The sequence below is a fragment of the Octodon degus genome, unplaced genomic scaffold (assembly GCF_000260255.1).
Source record: "Octodon degus isolate 3935 unplaced genomic scaffold, OctDeg1.0 scaffold00009, whole genome shotgun sequence".
Taxonomy (NCBI): Eukaryota; Metazoa; Chordata; class Mammalia; order Rodentia; family Octodontidae; genus Octodon; species Octodon degus.
In genome coordinates, this window is record NW_004524585.1 from 24887445 (window position 1) to 24909827 (window position 22383).

Here is a 22383-nt window from a genome sequence, read left to right on the forward strand (position 1 = left end):
ATGAAGTTTAGCTCCTCTATTTACATTACTTCTATTATGAATTTCCACTTGATAAATAGGGAAGTTGCTCAAAGAAAACACACCTGAAATACATGATGGATGCAATTCTATAGAAAATAACACCAAAAAATCTTTCAACAGCCAAAGTAGTTAGCTGTTCAAGTTGGCTATTGGTAGCATATTCTATAAGAAATGGAATATAAGTTTTTAAACTTTTGTATTTGTCAAACTTGCTGAGGGCAAGCACAGGGAAAACACCTTGCTGGTCATTATAAAAGTGGAACAAATGAAACAACAATGGGGGATTCCCACGCCTCAAATATGCCACCAAAAATGTCTTTGTCCAACTCTAACCCTTGACTAGGTATTCATGATAGCTGTTTATAAATGTAACACCTTATATTTTTAAAATTGCTGGAATGGCTGGCCAAATAGCTCAGCAGATTAAAGCGCCTGCAAGAAGGCGCAGGGGTTGGGGGTTCAATCCCCTGGCCTGCTGTGCCGGCCCCACCACTGGGGTGCACTGAGATGACGATTAAGACTGGGCATGGTAGCACAGACCTGTAATCCTAGCACTTGGGAGGTTGTAAACAGACAGATCACTATGAGTCCGATCTACTAGTGAGTCCCTGAACACCCTGTAGACCCTTCCCTAAAATAGAGGGAAAAAAATCAGCTGGAATGTGGATTTCATAACTGTGAATCAACTTTTCAAATGTTGGCAACAACAAATTTTAAAAATCTTTTGGGTAGCCAAGTTCTACCAGACAAAATTAAACTAATCTTTCAAAGAATTCCATCTGTGAATGTTGTTATGCATGTTTTTTGTAAATTATATAACTGACTAATTCCTCAATTAAAACCTTGTAAATTTTTTTCTGTAGTCCAATTACAGATTTCTTAATATGCTGTTTCCTGTCTTCTAGAATATGAATCCGACCTCACTTAAACCTTCCCATTCTTTTCCTTGTTCTCTGTTCATTACAATTTTTCTCTTTTTTCAAATATTTCTCATGCACACCTACAATTTAAAAGGAAATTTTTCTGTGGCAGAATAAATTATTTAGAAGGAAAAAGAAGATAAGAAAGCGAAGGATTGAGAACCCATTTAAATATCTGAATATATCAAAACATTTTTTTCTGTTTCCAAATCATTAAACATTATAGGAAAGATCATTTGTGATCCGGCTACTTTATACGAGTCATGTCCTAATGTGCACTATACCACCCACTGTCCTTGTAGATATTCTTATCTCATTTTAATAGATGAATAAAATTAATCTCAATAAGGGAAGGGATTTTTTCTCATGTTTAAGTATAAAATATGAGCATTTCAGCCCATTCAGATTACTCCAAAGCTTTATTCCCCATCTAAAGTGGCATTCATTGTGTTCCATGCAAATTTTAAGCCAGTAGAAACATTAAAAACATTCTGTAGCTTTGAATTGTTTAAGACGATGGAAATAAGTCTGACTCCAATGAAAAGGTTATTCTAAATGTATATTTTTAAAAAGAATAGTTTACAATATTTAAATGTTGTAGAGTGAATTTGGCAAGTACTCCAGTTATTCATAGGGAAAAGCAGTCAGGTTTCACATGGTGGACAATTATTGATAAAATGTGTACTTTTTCCACTTAATAATGGTATGTCTCTTTTTGTCACATCTGTACAAGATTGAATAATTAAAGTACATTAGCTTCATTGTGAAAAGGATATTTGGTTTTAATTAACATTAGACAATAAGAAAGATGATTTTCTTTATATTATTATTGATTATTTGAGGCACAAATGCATACAGCCCACCCACAGAAAGGCTACTGTTTGAAATGCTGCAAAACCTTTCAAGCTGGGGTTGCTCTAGATATTATGTAACAAAATATTTTATACAAAAAGATACTTTTATTTCCTTATGCAATTGTATGGTATACTAGTGTACAAAATACATTTTTTAGGGACCAGGAAGATGGCTCAGTAGAAAAAGTATTTCCCTAGCAAACGTAAGGGCCTGAGGTCAATCCTTGATTCTGAAAAAAAAAAAGACATTTTTTATTTTAAAGAGAAAAAGTAAAAATGATACATAGTTTCAAAATAAGATAATAGAAAATTAACAATGGTTATTATATTACATATTGTTATGTTCAAAATAGTTGTTCAGATTACCATATATAGGAATATAAGACTCATCAAACAGTGTAAGTTCTAACTGTTCCTTTCAATGAACTAATAGAATTTAGTAGTACAATTATCATAAAAATTATATATATACTATACCTATTACATAAATATAATATTGAAACAGAAATACATTTTATGGTAATTATTCCAAAGGTGGCTTGTATAATCCTTTCAGTGTTACACGGTAGGATCAGAAATATAAAACCCAGTGACGAGTTTAGAAACAATATTGACTTCTTTGACTTGCCTAATACATTTTGTTGCAAAAATAGTTTATCCTTTAATTGAGTAAAACATCATTCAACCTCAATTCATACTGAGTGGAATTGCAATTAGATGGTTCACATGCTAAAAGAACATAACCTATGCCCAGCCAGGGGGACGTTGGCTATGTAATCAGGCAGCTTTCCCTATAGAATAAGCCACTCTAAAATTTAACAGTTGAGATAATAATAATAATAATAATAATAATAATAATGTATTTAACTCCTGATCTTATGATCAGGCAGCTGAGAATCTGGACAAATGCCTCTTCTCCACGCACTCGGACTATCAAGGCCAGCTCGGTCGTTTGCCTTGCAACCTTGGCATTCCAGAATACAAGCGGAAGTGATGCTGGCCGGCAGAGCTGTAGGCTCACAATTGGCATGTTTTCTCCCTCAATTTTACCAATAACAGACATCCCAAGAAAAGTAAAACATTCCACCAGAAAATAAGCATGCAAAGCTACACTTCAAGAATATGTGTATAAGCAGGACTAAGTCACTTTCAAAAAGTATTTAAGTAAAGTTGGCTTCAGAGTAGGGAGGAAAGTGTGAATAAACAAAGGAGTTTGATTTTCCCTACAGTAGGAGGGAATATCTCCCTGCCTAATAGCATTTGGATTGCTTTTCAGCTGTTCTGTAGATTTAGGGAAATAGAGGCTCCTCCCAGGCCTCAGGAGCAGCTGGCTTCAATCTCAAACTGCAAGACCAACTCTCTCGGTTCTTGGTTCTTAGGCCTTCAGTCTTGGATTGGAAACAAACCACAGTCTTTTGGGTCTCTAGCTTGTCAGTTCACACCATCATTATGGGACTTCCTAGCTCTCATTGTCATGGGACCAATTCCTCCTAAGTGTTTACACGCACACATGCACACGTGCGTGCACACACACTGGTTCTATTTTCCTGGAGAATGCTGAATGATGAAAATACATCTTAAGTATACTTTACGGTGAGATTTTGTTATCTCCTCATGTATGTTAGTATATTCTAACACAAGGATAACACCATTTGCATGGAAGCAATTTTATAATCCAACACCAATTTTTCTAAATTACGATTGGAGTTAAAATAATCCATGTTCTCTCTGTGTGTCTCTCTCCCCCTCTGTCTTTCTGGATATGTTGTATGTATCTACATATGCATTGTATGATATAATACATGCATATTACATGTGTTATACATGCATGTTTGCATATGTGTATAAATACAGAAAAATAGATAAAATCATACCTAAATTACTCTTTATTTTTAGATATAAAATATGTTTTTAAATTATAGCATGTCTATAAATGCAGGTAAGAAATTTATTCTTTTTGCACTTTAAAATATTCCTGAGTAAGCATTGTCATTTATATGCATATACTCAGTGGAAAGAACCTCTATCTACTATAAGCATTAAAAATAGAAATAATTGTGAAATAAAAAAACTTTGAGTGTGTGTGTGTGTGTGTGTGTGTGTGAAATTAATAACTATTAAAAGTGGAATTAGGATGGGAAGATAGCTCAGCGGTCTAAGCACCTGCCTGACTAGTGCAAGGTCCCAAGTTCATTACCTGGTACCGCATGCCATTCCTATCTTGGAAACTGCTGTAGTGGTATACACCAGCAGTCTCAACTCTGGGAGTCAGAGATTGGAGGATCATTAGGAGTCTGAGCTGCACAGCAAGATTCTGTACCAAACAAACAAACAAACAAACAAATAAATAAAATTTTTGAAAGGTGGAATTAATGTCTCACATGTATTTCATATTTGAAAAAATTTAATACTTTATACAGCAAAATAACCAGCTAATTTCAATTCTACATTATAACAATATAGGCAATATAATATTTAGGAGTTATTATGCTTTGATACAATAAATCAATATTCTAAATTCTTTTAACTATCCTTCCAGCCATATTGTCACCCATATTTAAAACTGTAGAAGAGCCTTTTATTTTATTAGTAATTCATAATTTGTAAGTATCTGTTTTTGCTTAAAACATAACTCTGGCCTTCTTCAAACCAATACAGTAGTATTAGCAGCGAAGATCTTGTGTCAAATGTAAATCTTATTGTTAAATCCCTGTTCTATCATTTAAAAGAGAGATTTTGATAATGAGATACTTAAAATTTCTACTGCCCAATTTTTTATGTGAGAAATATGGCTAAGAATGACGCTTACTTTTCTGGCATAACTGAATGGAAATGCCTGTGTTACGTGCCCAGAGAGTCAATTCTCAGCTCAAGATAATGCCATGCACTTCCGATAAACTCACCCATGTGTGCATGTGTGCCCATGTGTGCCAAGAAAGCTGAGTAAATGCTTCTCATACTTGTGAAACTCTTGACAGTAATAACTACTAACATTTTAATGAAACAATATTCATGCACGTGCTTCAAATGGTTTTAGTAAATAGTTTCCCTTCATAAAAAATCTTAAGATTTTATTGAGGTGGTATATCGCATGAGTAAGATGCATAATTCTGGCAAGGTCATAAAAAATTAAGGATCTATGATGTACACTCTATCCATGGCATCACAGTGGTCATATCTGCACAGAGTCGCAATGCACTAACAATAAGACATGTACTAGACTTACAATTTCATGCCTACTTGTGTGAGGTGCTCTTACTGGAAAGCTCAGAACTTTCCTATCACTAAAATATTCTTTCCCTTATTTACGCAAACACAGATACAACCATGCACATCAATGATAATATTTTTAAGGTACAAAAAGATTTCAAAAACATGTATGTATATGCACAAGATAGCTAGGATGATGATATTATTCATTTCTACTGATGTTTTGAAGAGAGAAGTTAATGCTTAAAATTTTTATTTTGATCAATTTTGTATGTTTATATCTTGTCATCTGAGTGACTCCTCTGAAGACAAAATGTGCAATATGACAACCATACTTAATCCCAATCATCCTAATTCTTGAAGTCTTGCATAGTTTCTGTTTCATTTTTAATTCTCATTAAAATAAAAAAATCAGTTTAACCTATTATGATCACTGTGCTCTGCCTTATATTGGTGGTCTTTTCAATCTATCAGAATATGATACAGTGAATACTTGGAATTTTTTTTAAAAAGAAACATGTTTTAAGAGGGCCTTGAGAATTTCTAAATTGATACATGAATTACAATATGTATAAAATTAAGTGACACTGAAACTAGTATCATCCAAATGTTACAGGGTTTTAAAATCATGAGGGATGATTTCTGAGATTAACGTACACTTCTATACGTTAAAGTTATTTTAAATTCCATTTGAATATAAGCCCTGCTCAGCAGTTGACTATCTTTTTTGATTCTGTACTGTTTTCAAAATACTTGGTTTGCTTATGTTTTATTTAGTTTTCACAGTTCTGGAACCTACAATAGAATAATGCTTATCAAACACTTATTTTTTCCAATACAAAATCAAATAACTATGTGATCTTTTTCTGAGTAAGTAGAGAAGTTATAATTAATTTAGATTTTCCTTCTTAGGATGAGTTTTGTCACATTCCAATTATGTTCATTATTTCTACAGCATTTTAGCTTCTATAAAATTTCAAAAATAAGAGTTTTAGTGAGTCATTAAAGTAGTTGTAAATTTTTAACCACACAACTCTAACAAGTGAACCCAAGAAGAATCTTAGATTTATGGACTTTTAGAAGAATCCCTTCAAAAATCTAGGTTTTTTTTCTGCAAAAAGATGATGTATATTGATTTATTAAAAATCTCAAAATGTACACTTGTACTGTTATTTTTAATTCTTAGCTCAAAGTGATGCATCAAATATTTGCCCACATAAATATTGTCTCACATGAAAAAGATAAATAAAATTCTAGAATTTATCAAGTGAGGTATTACTGTGCTTTCTATTTGTCTTATTATTTCATCTTTTCAAAGAACTTTACAAGATAAATATCATCCCTACCTTACAGGTGAAGAGATGAGACTTAGAAAAATATAAGTTGCTTTTCAGTAATATATCCACATTGGTGAGTATGAACATTGAATCCGAGTCCAAATTATTCTACAATAATGTTCTCACATGATACAATCCTTTTAAGATAGATCTCAAAATTTGGTCCAGTAGTCCATGATAGTAGTGGGTTTTCCGTAGGACTGGCAATGTCAGAAGTTGTTGATTTGAGCCTTTTACAGCTCAGCTTATTAATATGGTTTTACTTTTTATACTTTGTTTTTGTACTTTTCTGCTGGATAGTTAAGACCAAGATAAAGCAAGTCCTATATAACAAGAAATGTAACTTGTGTATCTGCCAAGGTCAGTCAAATCTTCTCAGGATTTATCCTGAAACCCTGTACTGCAGTTTGTAGATCCTTTGTCAGTGTCAGCCATGTAGATGAGTCATGGCCATTGCTTGACCAATTTGCTCTCTGAGAGAATGTTTTCTATCCATAGACTGCTGGAATATATTGGATTATTTTTCTGAATTCACACACCTACAATATTTAAATGGCAATGGAATACCAACCTCTGACAAAAAAAAAAAAAAAAAAAAAAAAAAAAAAGATACAAATGAAGGACCATTTTGTATCTGTATGTACAAAATTGTTGGGATATATAGAGCTACTTTTTCTTAGCTCAATGAGAAGAAAGATTTGTTCTAATAGTGTTTGGACAGGATATCATGTCTGCATCTTGTAATATGAATAACCACTACAAAGACAGCAATATGCAATGTATTAATTATTGAAACTGTACTACTAATCAGTTTTGAAACTGTCTCATTGCTATTTGTTTCTCCATAAAATTAATTAAAAAAAGAAATACATACTTCTAAAAATCCATTTTTGTGTGTAAATTTTACTTTAACAAAGCTGATTTTTTTTAAAAAATTAAAAAATTTTGGGTTACTTGTAATTATATTTTTAAAATATGATTATAATAGTCACAACTAAAATTGAAAGGTCAATGTGAAAGTTAAACAACTATGATAAACTTCTTTTTATTTTTTTAACTTTTTTACACATATTCTAATTTATGAAGATACAGTGTCATGCCAGGGAAGAAAATCTGTTCCATTTTCTCTGGGTCCAATGCAAAAGTAGGAAACAAAATATTACTTTCATTTTAAAATGTATCTCTCTCATTTTTCCTTATGTATGAAATAGAAAGTCTTATCTCTCAAACTGAAGATGATAGAGATAATGTTAAATGAATAAGGATAGAAGCAGATGAGGTAATTTTATTAGATTTCCCAGAACCTCTGTAAGAATTGTTCATTATGCACAACGTGTGCAGTGTCTTCAAATACAGACAAAGGGGCCAGGGAGTTGGCTCAGTAGAATAAGTACTTGCCTGGAAAGTGCAAAGGCCTGAGTTCAATCCCCCACCCCCCCAAAATACAGATAAAATAGGGGGGAAGTCCTATTAGAAGTAACCTTTCCATAGAGAAATGTTTATCACCATATTTTATCTAATAATATAGCTTAGTAAAAGGATAATTTTAAATAGCACCATACTTGAAGAAAATAATTTTATAAATAAATAAAATTAGAAAATTGATCTGAGTATTCTTTTACTATTTTATTGTTGTGAATGACTTTCTTCATTTCTTCTAAAGTAGCTAAAACATAATTAACACCTAGTAAATCTTTTGCTTCCCTCTAAAATACCAAAGAGATAAGGAATGAGAAATTCAGACAGAAATTGTATTTGTTCTCATTGATAAAACATGTTTGCACTATTTTTATTTGCCTTATAATATATATTGTCAAATTATAGATTGACAAAGTTAATGATTATAAGGCACAGTATGTGAAGCTAAAACACACTTTTCTTAGTAATTGTAATTCCTTATGTTTATTAAATATTTTATATAGTTTAGATTCATCTGTAGAAAGCTTTATATTTTAATTAATTAATTAATTTGGTACAGGGTCTCACTACACAGCTCAGACTCATAGTAATCCTCTTGTCCTAGCCTCCCCGCCACTCGCATTACAGGTGTGAGCCACCATAGCTACCTCAGTGGCCACTTTGGTGCTCCTGGGGTTCCAGGGCCGGCAAGGTGTGTGGTATCAGGGATTGAACCTGGGTCCTTGTGCTCACCAGGCAGGCACCACCCAGCACTATAGGTGGCTTTATTTTAGCAATGTTTTGAAAGACTATGGAAAAAATTGAGTTTACCCACTATAATGGCATTTTTTCACTATACCTGTTATTTTTTTATATACAGCTTTATTTTTTTAAAAATCCACTTCTGAGTAAACCAAATCAAGTGCAATCCTATCACCATTTAGCCTTATCTTACTTGGTTTGTCATTGAGTAATTTACATGTGACGTCTATTACTTTATTTTGAAAGCTTAACACATTCTTTAAATTGTGGGCTCTCATTCTTTGTTTCATTTTGTATATATACTTTATTCTCTCTCTCTCTCTCTCTCTCTCTCTCTCTCTCTCTCTCTCTCTCTCCCTCCTTGATTTCTTTTGTTTTTTGATAGCCCTGGGGATTTAACACTGGGTCTGCCTCTTGCTGTTATGCTATTTAAGCACACTACCACCTAGGTACACTCCTATTCCTTTTTAAAAAAATGTGTGTCTCTCAGGATAAGTTTAGAATGATAATTATGGGTGGCTAACTTCTTTATTTAAACTTAGAGTGCAAGTGACAATACCCAGAAAAGAAGCAAAAGCAGTCTCTTCTTTTATTCTTTTTTTTTTTTTTTTTTTTTTTTAGCAGAATATTTTTCATGAGGGAAAGAAAGCTTCTGTCTATGGGAGAAGGAAGGGCCCCTGAATGGGTTGCCAAGGACTCTGCATTTTCTAGGAATTTTTTATCGAGCAAATCCACGGTGTGAGGTGAATCCCAGGTGGAAAAGATGGGAAATCACAAGGTGGGCAAAAGGTGGGACAAAACTACATTAAACCAATAAGATTAGAAGTACAATTGCTTAGGTAATATTGACTAAATTGTGATCAAACTAGGAAGCAAATCACATGACAAGTAGGTATGAATACAGAACAGGAGTTTTCTGTAAGGGTGGAGTTAGTGACTCCTCCTGGCTTTCTCAAGGTGATAGATACCTATTTAGAATGCCAATCTTTTGTTGTGAGGTCTGGTGTACAGGGGAGGTTCATCTTTTCATCTGCACTGGTTTCTTCAAGGGCCTAGCACTATCTGACTGCCTAAATATTTCTAACTTAGCTGTCTGCACCATTCTCCTGAGGAAGTGCCCTGGAATACCATGAGGGAATAATGGACAGTGACCAATATGATTTCATCAGGTTGAAAGGGGTTGTACCAGAAAGATACTTTTTAGAGGCTTTATCCAAAGGCCCTCAGTAGACAGCAGACATTTTCATCTTGAGTAGGCATATAGCTTCTAAGTCTGGAGAAGATAAAGCCAAATGAACAACTATGTATTCATAGGCAAAGTAATAGAATCAATAGGATATCTATGAATACAGTCAACAAACATTTCCATTAAAAGAATACAGAAACGAAATTCCATAAAGAGGAGACGAGTAAGTTCTAGGGAGTTTGAGTCTAATATATCATTGATTTGTTATCTAATATCTTGAACAGCTATTGAAATATTAGCATCCTCTGGCCATGAATAAATCTGAGAAATTACAAATTATAATGACAACATGAGCATTATATCTGACAGGTAAGTTTGTAAACTGTTTTTTCAGTCGGGGCATGGCTTGGGAGCCCTCTTAAGACAGTGTCTCTTAATGACCTGGCTTTCCATAGTAGGAGCAGGTGAACCTAGATGTTGAGCTCTTCTTGGAGCCCCAAGAATCAGACTTATGGTCTGCTTTTTGTTAAGGCATCAATGAAAGCAGCCACCTTTTGGTCTCTTTGTTTTCTCTCCTTGGTTTTATCCCAGTCTTGACTGTGTAATACTAAGGAGGAAGTTTTTAATAAGGTATCAAGTGATCTATCTAGAACAAAAGCTATGTTTTGTAGCTTTTTCCTAATATTTGAGCCTGACTGGGTAATCAACATATCTTTAAGCAAAATCTGTCCTTCTATTGAATTGGCAGCTATGGACATATGTTTTACCAGTGCCTCTCATAAATGATCTAAGAAGACTGAAGGCTTTTCATCTTTTTCTTGATAAATAGCTGACAATCTAAAATAACTAGAGGTTTTTGTCCTCTTCTACCTTCAAGTAAACACACTTAACATGTCTCCTGCACTAATCTCCTGTCTGGTTGTTCAGCCAGGAGGGGTCTTGGGTAGGCAATTCTTGGGCCTCAGTGTCAATTGGTGGTTTCCACAGCTATCTATCTCTCTTCTGGTAGTTTAAAATTAACAATATGATATTCACACCTAAATGTCATAGCCACTTGTGACGCTGCTTGTCTCACACTAGAAGTCAATATTTGATTTAAGATTAACATTACATCTTTGCAGCCTAGTTTACAGGCCTGAGTAAATTCTTTAAATATATCAATATACTTATCAGGGTCATCTGAAAACGTTCCTAGTTCTAACTTGATGTGCTATAATTCATTGAGAGAAAGAGGCATATGAATGCAAGTCGTCTCTGTTAGGTCTTCACAATTACCCTCCCCCACACCGTGAAGAGAAAAACTCGTACAGACCAGCATTCTCTCTGTTCAAGCAGGAAGCTTCTCATTAACATCCCCCCACATATAACCTGAGAAATTAAAATAACTCTGATAATCAGGTTGATTTCCACACCCAGTTACTTACAGGGAAATTTTGTAAGTCAGCAAAATGCTGTTGTCATCCTGTGTTTCCCCCAGGTGTTTCCTGTCAGAGGCACCAGAACCACCAAGGGACACCCTCTCATGCTTGAGCTGATCCATGGACCTTCTTCTCTTCATTTGTTCCTGGTGGCCCTGACGTGGCTGCACCCAACCTTAAATAAAAATATCACTGCTTGCTTAACTTCAGCCTGTCCTGGTGGTATCAGTTGCTCCTCTAAGCAAAGCCTGACAGTCTCATTTTGGATTATAATCATATCTGAGCATAAATATGAAGTATTTCTTAATGTAAAGAAAGTTTGAACATATGGCTATTCTAACTATTTTCGTTTCTCCAAGTGCTTTTCGTTGTAAAACAGCATCTAATTAATACTATCCTTTGCATTCCATTTTGGCTCAAGTGAGTAGGCAGGCCATGTGCATGTGCAGAAAATGTCAAAGGGCTTTTTTTTTTTTTAATACACAAAGGTCAAACATCTTCCAGTGCTTAAGAATGCATTAGAAAATGTGAGAGACTTTGGCTATGAGCATCTCATATCTGGAAAATGAAAAGAAATACTTGGGACATGCTCCTTTGATTTTAAAATGTTTTCTATACCCTCAAAGCATTGCTCAAGTGCATTCTATTTCAGGGTAGGTGGATGCAAACTATACAGAGCAAAAGAAAAATTCAACTAGCCTCAGAATTTCCAACCTCAAACTGGTGCACAAATTTATCCTCCCAGGGAGCTTGTGAAGTGTGTACTTATTTTGGGATATTGATACACTAAAGGAATAAGAGCCTTTGACTTTATGACACTTCAACTTTGAGCTTGTAGTCTTACTCTTATAGAAAGCCTATAAGCACTAGTTACAATTGGTCTTAATTGTGTCAGGAATGTTTAAAGAAGAAGGCATGGATTTATAGTAGGTTATTATTATTTTTTTGTTCTTTGGAAGATGGCAGAAATAAAAAAGGAGAGACGGAAGTAGCTAGACCAGTTCTCTGGCTGTGTTGTAAAGGAGATCACCTCTGGAGATAGATAAAAGTGACAATTGACTTGAGGAATTCTGCCCTGGGTACTAGGGCAAAGAAGTCTCCAAAGATGTCTCTGGTGTCAGCTATCTAACCGCTAAGGTAATCTTTCCTCAAGGCAGGACAAAGACATGCCTTACATTTCTGAAATTCACAAATTTAACTTACATTTATCATCTAGCAGTCACATTGTATATGTTGTTAAAGGCAAATTAGTCTTGTATGCTTACGTGAAAGAAGTAAACCCTGGCTGAGATATCTTTCTCACTCTTAGTTAACATATGTAAGGCACAAATGTATACCATTACCCTGCTAGCTGCTATGAAATATAAACAGTAGTTGCAAGCTGCTTCAGCCTGATTTCTGATGGGAAGCATAATCTAAGTGATTCTATAATTGACTAAGGAGCTTAGGAAGAATTTCTAGTTTCCTAGAAGAGAGAGAAGTACAAGGGGTTTAACCAAAGAGGTGTTAGAGAAACCTGTCCCCTGCTTTCAGAGAGGCAGCTTCTCTAACAGCATTTAACTAGCTGGCAGTATAACCACTCTTTTTCAGATTTATATAAGGGATAGTTAAAAACCTGTGAAAGGGCTGGCCAGACAGCTCAGCAGATTAAAGAGCCTGCTTAGGCAGATGCAGGGACCAGGGTGTGATCCCAGGCGTGCTGTGCTGGCCCCACCCCCGGGCATTGTGAGACTGGAGTCTAGGTGTGGTAACATGCGCCTGTAATCCCAGCACTTGGGAGGCTGAAAATGGGAGGATCACTATGAGTGCAATCTGTGTAGTGAGACCCTGTATACCCTGTACTAAGTAAAAATAAATACATAAATAATAAAAAAACTGTGAAAGATAATCATGTAGCATTTTAGAAGTTTACGGTAAGGGTTTTAAAATACACAACATATTATCAACGTATTTTTTTTCTCTGCACATAAATGATAACTAGACCTAGGAGAAAAGGAATCTTCTTTTATTCTTGAAGTTAAATGAAACCAAAAGATGTTGTGAAGAACTTTTCCCAAATGCTCCTCACATATTCCATGTAGTATTAGTCAAATGAATGAATAATGAACTTGGAGTTTGTGGATGCTAGTTTGAGACGGAGGGTATACAATGGTGAAATATTGATAAAGAGAAAACGCAACTAGAGAATTCATATACCCATTTGATACTGGTGTTCTACATCTTCTAATGAACAGGAAGTGATGTCATCTCCCCCTCCCACCCACCTCAGCCAGTGTACTATGGTTCCTAGTTGCTCAGGTAATAGTACCTTTTGCAGTTCTGGTTGCTTCTCACTCTTAGAAATGGTAGGTCACTTTGATTTATAGTTGGTTACTATAATCGTACTATCAGAATGAATAAACTGTGGTACAGGGTTTCAGGATAAGTCCTGAGGGGATTTGAGTGAACTTTTCAGATACAAAAGTTATATTTCTTGTTGTATAGGTCTTGTTTTATCTTGGTCTTAACCATTCAGCAGAAAAGTATAAAAGCAAAGTATAAAAGTAAAGCCATATTAATATGCTGAGCTGTAAAAGATTCAAGTCAACAACTTCTGACATTGCCAGTCTTATGGAAAACCCACTACTAGTAGGGACTACTCGACTATATTGGAATATTTTGCTGAATTTACGGACCTGTAATATTTAAATGACAATGGAATACCCCTCTCTGACAAAATTAAACAAAAATGGGATACAAATGAATGACCATTTTGTATCTCTGTATTCAAAATAGTTAGGATAGATATACAGCTCATTCTCTTAATTCAATGAATAGAGAGATTTGTTCTAATAGTGTTTGTGGACAGGATATCATGTCTGCATCTTGTATAGTGAATAACCACTAAGACAACAATACACAATGCATTCATTATTGAAACTGTGCTAGTAATAGGTTTTTGAGACTGTCTCACTGCCATTTGTTTCTCAATAAAATTATTTAAAAAAAGAAAAAAGAATGAATCAAAGACAATCAAAGGCCCGCCAAGTAACTCAGCAGATTAAAGTGCCTGTGCAGGCACTGGGAGTTCTATCCCCCAGCCTGCTGTGCTAGCCCCGCCCCCGGGGCATGCTGAGCTGGTGATTGAGATTGGGTGTGGTGGCACATGCCTGTAAGGGAGGCTGTAAACAGGCAGATCACTATGAGTCCAATCTAGTAGTGAAACCCTGAACACCCTGTAAACCTTACCTAAAATAAATAAATAAATAAATAAATAAATAAATAAATAAATAAATAAATAAAAAAGACAGCCAAGTACTCTGTCTTTGTATTTCCCTTTCAGATCCCAACCAAATCTCCCTCCCTGAACCTACAGAGCCCGACATTTTGAGGGGCAATTGATTCCCTACCACTCTACTTGTGATGTTAAATAAATTATGCCTCCAAATCCTAGGTGTCATTTTGGTGTTTCTGTTTGCTACTGCATGAATACAAAAATTGACTGAAACTATTGGCCAAAGCCACATGCCCAAAATTATGTGCTAGCCTTCTAGTGTCATCTTAGCCATGGAGTTATCATTTCTAATGTTACAATGATATCTTGTGACTCTTCAGAAATTTCTTCAAATTATAAATATGATAAACTAACTTATGGGGATATGGAAGACAATTTAATGGGTCAGTGAATACAGAACATAAAATCTATTTTTCAAAATTGCAGTCTTGAAGGTTCTTTTGAAAAGTTTATGTATCCATGTCTACATACATATGCAATAAAAATGAACAGTTTTTGCCAGCCACACTTTGAAAAACCTTGACCCCTTTGCAGAATTGCTGTGCTATGTGGTCCTTATTATCTTTAATTTATTTGACCTGCCCCCATTTGTCAGTGAGAATAAATCATTTGTCCTTCTGTGTTCCAGTAGAACATTATATGTACTCCCTTCACTTATACCACCATACTATAATTATTTGTGAATATTTGTCTGAGTCTTTTCTCAGTGACCTAAACTCAACCTTACCGAAGGCCAAGATTTATGTCATTATTTTTTATGTATTCATCTAATTTAAGAGCTAAGCTGTGCTTCAAACAATAAGCATTCTTCAAGAACTTTTTCTGAAGGAGGCATGATCCATACCATGAGCTTAATTATTTGTTGGATTGATTGTATGCCTCTGCTTCTTCTTGATAAAGTATTATGAAGTAAAGAGCACTTACTATATTATGTATAATTCTTGTGTATGAAACACTTTTTTTCTAAGGTGAAACCTTCTTTTAGCTGGGTTTTCAAAGTTTTATTTTTTATGTATTGTATTCCTTGAAACTGAATCTTTCAATTCTGTGGAAGAAACTTATTTACATGTATGGTAAGGATTTTATTTTCTTCTTTTTTGTTAACATCAATTTTTGTTTGGCCAATGTGTCTGGATAACTTTCCTGAGATGATTTTTCTTGTAACTTGATATGGCCTACACTGTATCACTGTCAATGTAATGTTGATCAGGATGTATGGATTTCAGACCATGAAGACTTTTTAAAAGGGAACAAAATTTAATTAGATTTTATTTTTGCTCCTTACAACTGGGGACATTTGAGAAATAAGGTAAAAGTCTTCATTGTGAACCTGCCACAGCAACATCAGACTTCTCTGAAACTTCACGTGATGTCGGTAAGTCTAGATCATATTTTTACGTTTCCTGCAAACAAATACTATTATAACAAATTGAAGATGAAATAAAAATAGAAAGAGCAAATGGGAAAATATAAAAGGACATTTTTTGAAAGTATTTTAGGTTTCCCTCTTCTCTCTCTCTCTCTCTCTCTCTGTCTGTCTCTCTCTCTCTCTCTCTCTCTCTCTCTCTCTCTCTCTCTCTCTTTCTCTTTTCTTTTGGACTCAGGCATCAAACTCAGGTCCTCTCTTTTAACAGGCAAGTACTGTGAGGCTGAGCTATACCCTCAGCTCTGAAAATATTTTCTTAATTAGGAAAAAAATAAAGCATATATTGTATTTCATAGAATAAAAATTAGAAAATATGTTTTACTAATTTCAGAAGAAAATTTTAGAATAATTTTGGTTTTATTTAGTAAAGCATTGTTAATAAGGAAGGAATATTTTTAATTGCATCAGTTAATATGTGATAAGAATATTGGGAAAATATTTTATGCTTGAAAATATTATTGGTAATATTCAATAATAATATTCAAAGTCCCATAACATTTGCATTAAGAAAAACTTAAAGAAGTATATAGAGATATTTGATTTACAGAATTAATTCAACATTTAAACCAATATTAAAAAGATAAAGGTAACTATTTAACAGAAAACAATCGATAAAGTACTAATAACCATCTATAATTAAAGTGTTCAAATCAGTGTTTAACCAATGGAAAAATTTATTCTAATAAGGTTAAGAGGTTTGAGGGCTGACCAAATGGGTCAGCAGATTAAAGCAGGGGTTGGGTCCCCAGGGTGCTGTGCCAGCCCTGCCCCCAGGGCACTCTGAGAGGGAAATTGAGACTGGGTGTGGAGGCACACGCCTGTAATTCCAACTCTTGGGAGGCTGAACACAGGAGGATCATTAGGAGTCCAATCTATGTAGTGAGACCCTATACTAATTACAAGAAGAAAAAAATTAAGAGGTTAAATTCAATATCACACATGAATAAATTTTGAAAGACTGTCTTACTTATTTTCTTGCTGCTGATACAAAAAATAATGGAGCTAAAACCCAAAAAATAATGAAGAAGAAGGAGGTTTATTTTGGCTCACGGTTTGCAGAGGTTTCCATACATCTTCAGTTTGTGCCAAGGCAGAAGAGGACTATGAGAGAGGAGAAATAGTCCCTAGCCTGGTATACAGGGGACAACAGGAAGCAGTGAACTTCATTTTTGCTTTTATTTCATTCAAAACACAAGCCTATTGGTTGGTGCCACCCATATCCACTCTCTCATTATCCACATCCAGAGCTACCTAAACCCATCAATGGGCAGAGTTAGTTCACACACCATTAATTCATAGTTAACGCACGTCCTATATCCAGCCACCTTTGTAAAGCCTCACTTATGAACTCATGAGACATTGGTGGAATATTCACAAACAGGCCATAACATTCCACACCTGAGTCCCCAAAACTTGTGGACATCTTTTCATGCAAAAGGCTCTGAGTCCACAACCAAAAGTGGTCGAATTACAGTTTTGATATGCTTGAAAAGTTCAAGCCAAATGTGTCCTCTGAGGTTTAAAGGCAAACTCTTAGGTATGAGCTACAGTTGAAATAAAAAATAATTGAACACTTCCAGTATACAGTAACAGAAGACAAATATTCCCATTGAATATTATTATTCAATGGGGCTTTGAATATTGTCATTCAATATTATCAGTCAGTACAAGTCGGTGGTGTTATACCAGCAAGTGGTATAATAAAGAATGAGAGCAGAGAAAGTCCAGCAGGACAAGCATTTGTTTCTGCAGTTTTCTGGCCATCATCTGAGGCATTGTGTGGTAAAATATGAACATCAAAGGGCTTGTGGGGCTCCAGCCATGTGGAAAGCTGGTGGTTTTCACACTCATGGCCCCTCTGGTTGGATTTGCTTACCTCTTCTATCTTCAGTAAACCACATTCCTATTTTCTCCAACCTTCTGGGGTTTTCACTTCAACTTCTCACAGTGCTCTCTTGGGCATATACAACCAGTGTTCACTGGCCTCTTTCTGAATTTTGGATGGAAGCCTTCTGACCCTATGATGCTTGCATTCTTTGGGTGCCTAAAGCTAATACCATGTGTATTATGTCAAGATCTGCTGCCAGCTGCAGCACTAGCCATATTTCCTTCTTTCTTTCTTTCTATTTATTTATCTATTTACTTACTTACTTTAATCTTAGGGGAAAATGCAATTACAGTCCCCCACTACCACAAATTATGCAGTCACGTTTCTGCATTTGTGGAGCTTGAACAGGCCTACCCATCCACAATGCAGTGGATAAACCTTGACCTGGGGAAACCACTTTAACATGGCATCTCCCCTGCCATGTTAAGTGTGCTCATTCTTTACAGTACATTTTGAGTCCCTGAATTGCTGAGTACTATGACTCCAATCTTGCTGAATAAATTTTCTAGGTCACCAGCATTTTGGAACATGGTGTCCTGCATCTTTCTTCTCAAAGAAAAGTCTTTCACCTATACAGTTTTGAGGCTGCAAGGATGGAATCCTGCTGGTGGTTTTGAGGCCATCTTCTTTTATTGTCCTCTTCTACTGTTCTTTGCTTTTTTCAGAAACTGATTTCTTCTCTTTCATCTTTCCAGGAAGCAACTTTACTGGAAATTTATTTCTAGACAAATTTAAGACTTTTTGAATCTGCTGGACCTTTTCTCTTGATTCTCAACATACATCTGCCCAAAGCCCCCAACGTTAGCTGAGCATCACCTCCACCTTCAGCTTCCTTGCAATTTCTTTAGCCAAATTAATTAGTTAGATGTCTCCTTAATCTCCTGCAATGTCTCTGGATTTGAGCAAAATTCAGACAAATTTTCTTCCAATTCATAAACATGGTCTGGAGTGCAACAGTCAATGCAGTCCTTATTCTAACTATGAAATCCAGATCCTGATATTTGCCAGGTACATTTATGACAGCATTCTGCTTTTTGAAACTCTGACCCAAATCTCTCATCAATTTATACACACAGGATATCAGGACTTCTTCAACTTGCATCTCCAAAGCTTTTAAAATTCTTCCCACAAGCCATTTCCAAAGATTTCTGAATGACTTGATCAGATAGTTTCACAGCAATGACCCTCACTTCTCTGGTACCCAAATATGACTTAATTATTTTCTTGTTGCTGGGACAAAATATCCACCACCCACAACTTAAAAGATCACATTTTTCATATAATATGATACTGAATTATTTTCATATGTGCAACTTTCTCTAAATAGAATATTGTTTTCCATTTTCTGTTTCAGAATTATGTTTCATGAAGGAAACTCAACATTTATAGTTTGTATGGATTTTTTGTTTGAATCAAGATCAGAACATAATTTCTCTACAGTTTGCTCAACACTGTCTTTTCCAACATGCTTGTACTTTCCTTTACTTCAGGCACTGAGTTTGGTCTTTAATACAAAAGGAAAATATTACCATATAGCAGTTTTCACTGACACTTTACAAAGCCAGCCAGAAAGGACAGCATCTGTCAATACAGAAAATTTACATTTGAAAAAAAAAACACATTATTTTCTCCATCTTCAGTCTTGCTTTAGGTCTTTCATCCTATACTGACCTTTTAAACTCTTAAACTAAGACCATCAATTGAATCATGTTATCTTCACATAACATTAACACTGCAGGATGGAATTTGCCTATGAGAAAGTATGTAAATCTGTGTTTTTAATCACTTTTTCAGATTTTTTTTTTGTTTTTTTCTAATCTTTTGGATTGGAACATCATCAGATTTCACTTTTCCCCTCTTCTGTAGCTTGCTGATTTTTTATCTAAGCAAACTAGGAAGAAATAAAAGTGGAGCTTAAGAGTATGGGTTGCTTTTTTATCATCTCCTTCTCTTACATTTATTACCTCAAACTGCACATAAATGAATTCCTTATGTGATTACCATCCACCAAAGTTGTTCGCTGTACTCCAGATTTGCACTTCAATTTTCAATTCATTAATTACAAAAGTCTTTGTTCATCTGAGGCCCCCAATTTCTTTAACCTCCTCAGCATTTGTATGTTTCTGCTGTAGCTTTATCACTGACAATAAAATTACAATGTATAATCAGTAGACAATAGTATCACGTCTTTCATTTTACAATCTTTTTTCTACTTGAATTCAGTGTTCTTTGAACTCTATTTTTGAAACATATATCAAACTATTCTAACAATTCCATCTTATTTATTCTAATAGACTTCTCCATTGTTTTATTTCTGTTTTCATGTATCCCTTGAATTTCACTTTGAAGTATAATTCATTTAGTGTATGTTTTATTATTTATCTGTGGTTCTTACAGATATATGCATTCAGCGTTAGATAAATCATATCAATTGATTTATTTAATATTTAGTTTAAGGAATATTAAATGTGCTCAAAAAGTATACTCTGTCAGAGGCATAAAGCTGAATATAACAAAACACTTGATCTCAATAGTATCTTAGAAAAAGATGCAGAATTTAAACAAGTGTGTTATGCACTCTGTTTCCTGTTACATGCATCTCGCTTTTGCTTTAGACCTTCTCCTTGTATTGCTTATATTGGCTTAGTTCCAGTATAAATTCCTAAGATTACTTCCGTTTCACAATGTGTTTGATGACCAACTTTGCAGACTGATAGCACCAGGTTGGATATGTGGATTTATACATGTGTGGTTAAATATAACCACAGTCATGGAATATTGTCAGACCCACATTTCACCCTCATGGGATACCATGGGTTCTGCAAATATTCCTAGGCTTTGCTATTTTCCTAGTGCTTAGACGACAGAATAGATATTCAGTTGTATCTTTGGTACCCAGATAAATGAATGATTATGTATTATACTAAAGGTTTGACAAGCTCACCATCAGGAAAATGACTGCATTCTTTTGCAGTATTTTTTGTTTTCCTATTATTAAAATGAATTATTCATGTGTTTCATGCTCATGTTTTTAGTCTTTGATGTCAAATGTGAGAAATAGTCTCTGTATTTTAGAATTGATGTTATGGAATGATTTATATTCTGAGAGAGAGAGAGAGAGAGAGAGAGAGAGAGAGAGAGAGAGAGAGAGAGAGAGAGAGACACTCAGGGCCTCCAACCTACTAGGCATACACCACTGAGCTACAATCTCAGCCCTCTTCCTGAGATGTATAACTTGATCTAGATGATATAGCATTGAGAAATTTTGAGTACTGCTGTTGTTCTACCAGTTGATGATTTAAATCTTATACCTATATTTATGTCTATATCATCCCCATCCAATTAAAATATCTCTCCTGATTTGATGACACAGGAATTATCAGTGAAAGAGCACAGTGGCCAGAGTTTGATCTCTGGCCCAACGTGTAGGCTCCACCTCCAGGGCATGCTGATACTGTGATTGAGACTTGGTATGGTGTTGTGCACCTGTAATCCCAGCACTTGAGAAGCTGTAAACAAGAGAATCACTATGAGTCCAATCTATGCCGTGAGACCCTATACACCCTGTACTAAATACATAAAAAACTATCAGTTAAAACTGACTACATAGATATCTTATATTAACATAACTATATCAATATCCACTTTAAAAGAATCTTCTGTATGTACATATACCTTTTTTTCTTTTCTCTTTTTTTCTTTGTCTTTTATGACCTCATAATTTCTCTTTGTTTTTGAACAGTTTCTTCTTATTTCATAGTATCTATTGTACAGTATGGACTTTATTTATTCTGCTTATATTTTGTAATCTGAGCAACTACCTTGAAGACAACAATAAGCAATATACAACACAATCATCTGACTGGGAACTGAATTGTAATAGTGTTTTCTCCATATTTAAAATTCCAATAATAGCATCATTAAGCTGTTAACTGCAATTTAACTTGTGGTTATACATTTTTATAAAGGACTCTTGTGAGATATGCTTCTGTAATTTTCTGTTAATGAAATCTCTGGGGTACCTAAATGGAACTTCCCAAGTAATATGAAAGCCAACGTGGGTATGCCATCTGTAGAGATCACAAATAAAAAGCTGCTAAGGTAAATAAATTATTTTTCTGACTATAGTGAATATAAATCCAAAAAATAAAATTTCATTCTCAAGATTTAAGTGTATTCACTTAGTGTAAGTAATGAACAAATAAAATGATGCTGATTGACCCCAAAACTCACTTGTTTCCAATTTTAAGAAGTTAAGATGAACTATCACTCAGTATCCAGCCATTGCAAATGTTCGTAGTTATGTATCTAAATATCATTTGTGAAGCCCATACTCTGTGTATGATGGGCCAAAGAATTCACATAGTTTTTGTACTCCTACATTTGAAAATCAATGGCTAGGTTGAGAATCTGTATGGAAAGTGAATTCAGCCCTTTGTTAGCCATTTCCATGTACTAAGGCAGTTAACACATGGAAGCCCTAAAGGTTGAATGCCCTGGAGGAACACAAATGTGCAGCACTTGATAACTTTGTTAGGTACATGGACTTTCACCATTGCCTGACACCTGAGGAAATCAATAGTATTTGGAGAGAGACTGTAGGAGAGCGAAATTATACACTTAATTAAGAAGAAGAGCTAATGCAAAGAAATTGTTTATCTGTCTAATTCCTTTCTCAGCTCTGAGCAA

At 34.8% G+C, this 22383-nt stretch overlaps 1 non-coding gene across 1 annotated transcript; it reads right to left on the minus strand.

Annotated features, from left to right (window-relative positions):
• Positions 1 to 17965: 17965 nt before the first annotated feature.
• LOC111814790 lies at positions 17966 to 18125 on the minus strand. The gene has a single exon (XR_002819682.1). It is a non-coding gene; the product is annotated as a U1 spliceosomal RNA (small nuclear RNA).
• Positions 18126 to 22383: the final 4258 nt, after the last annotated feature.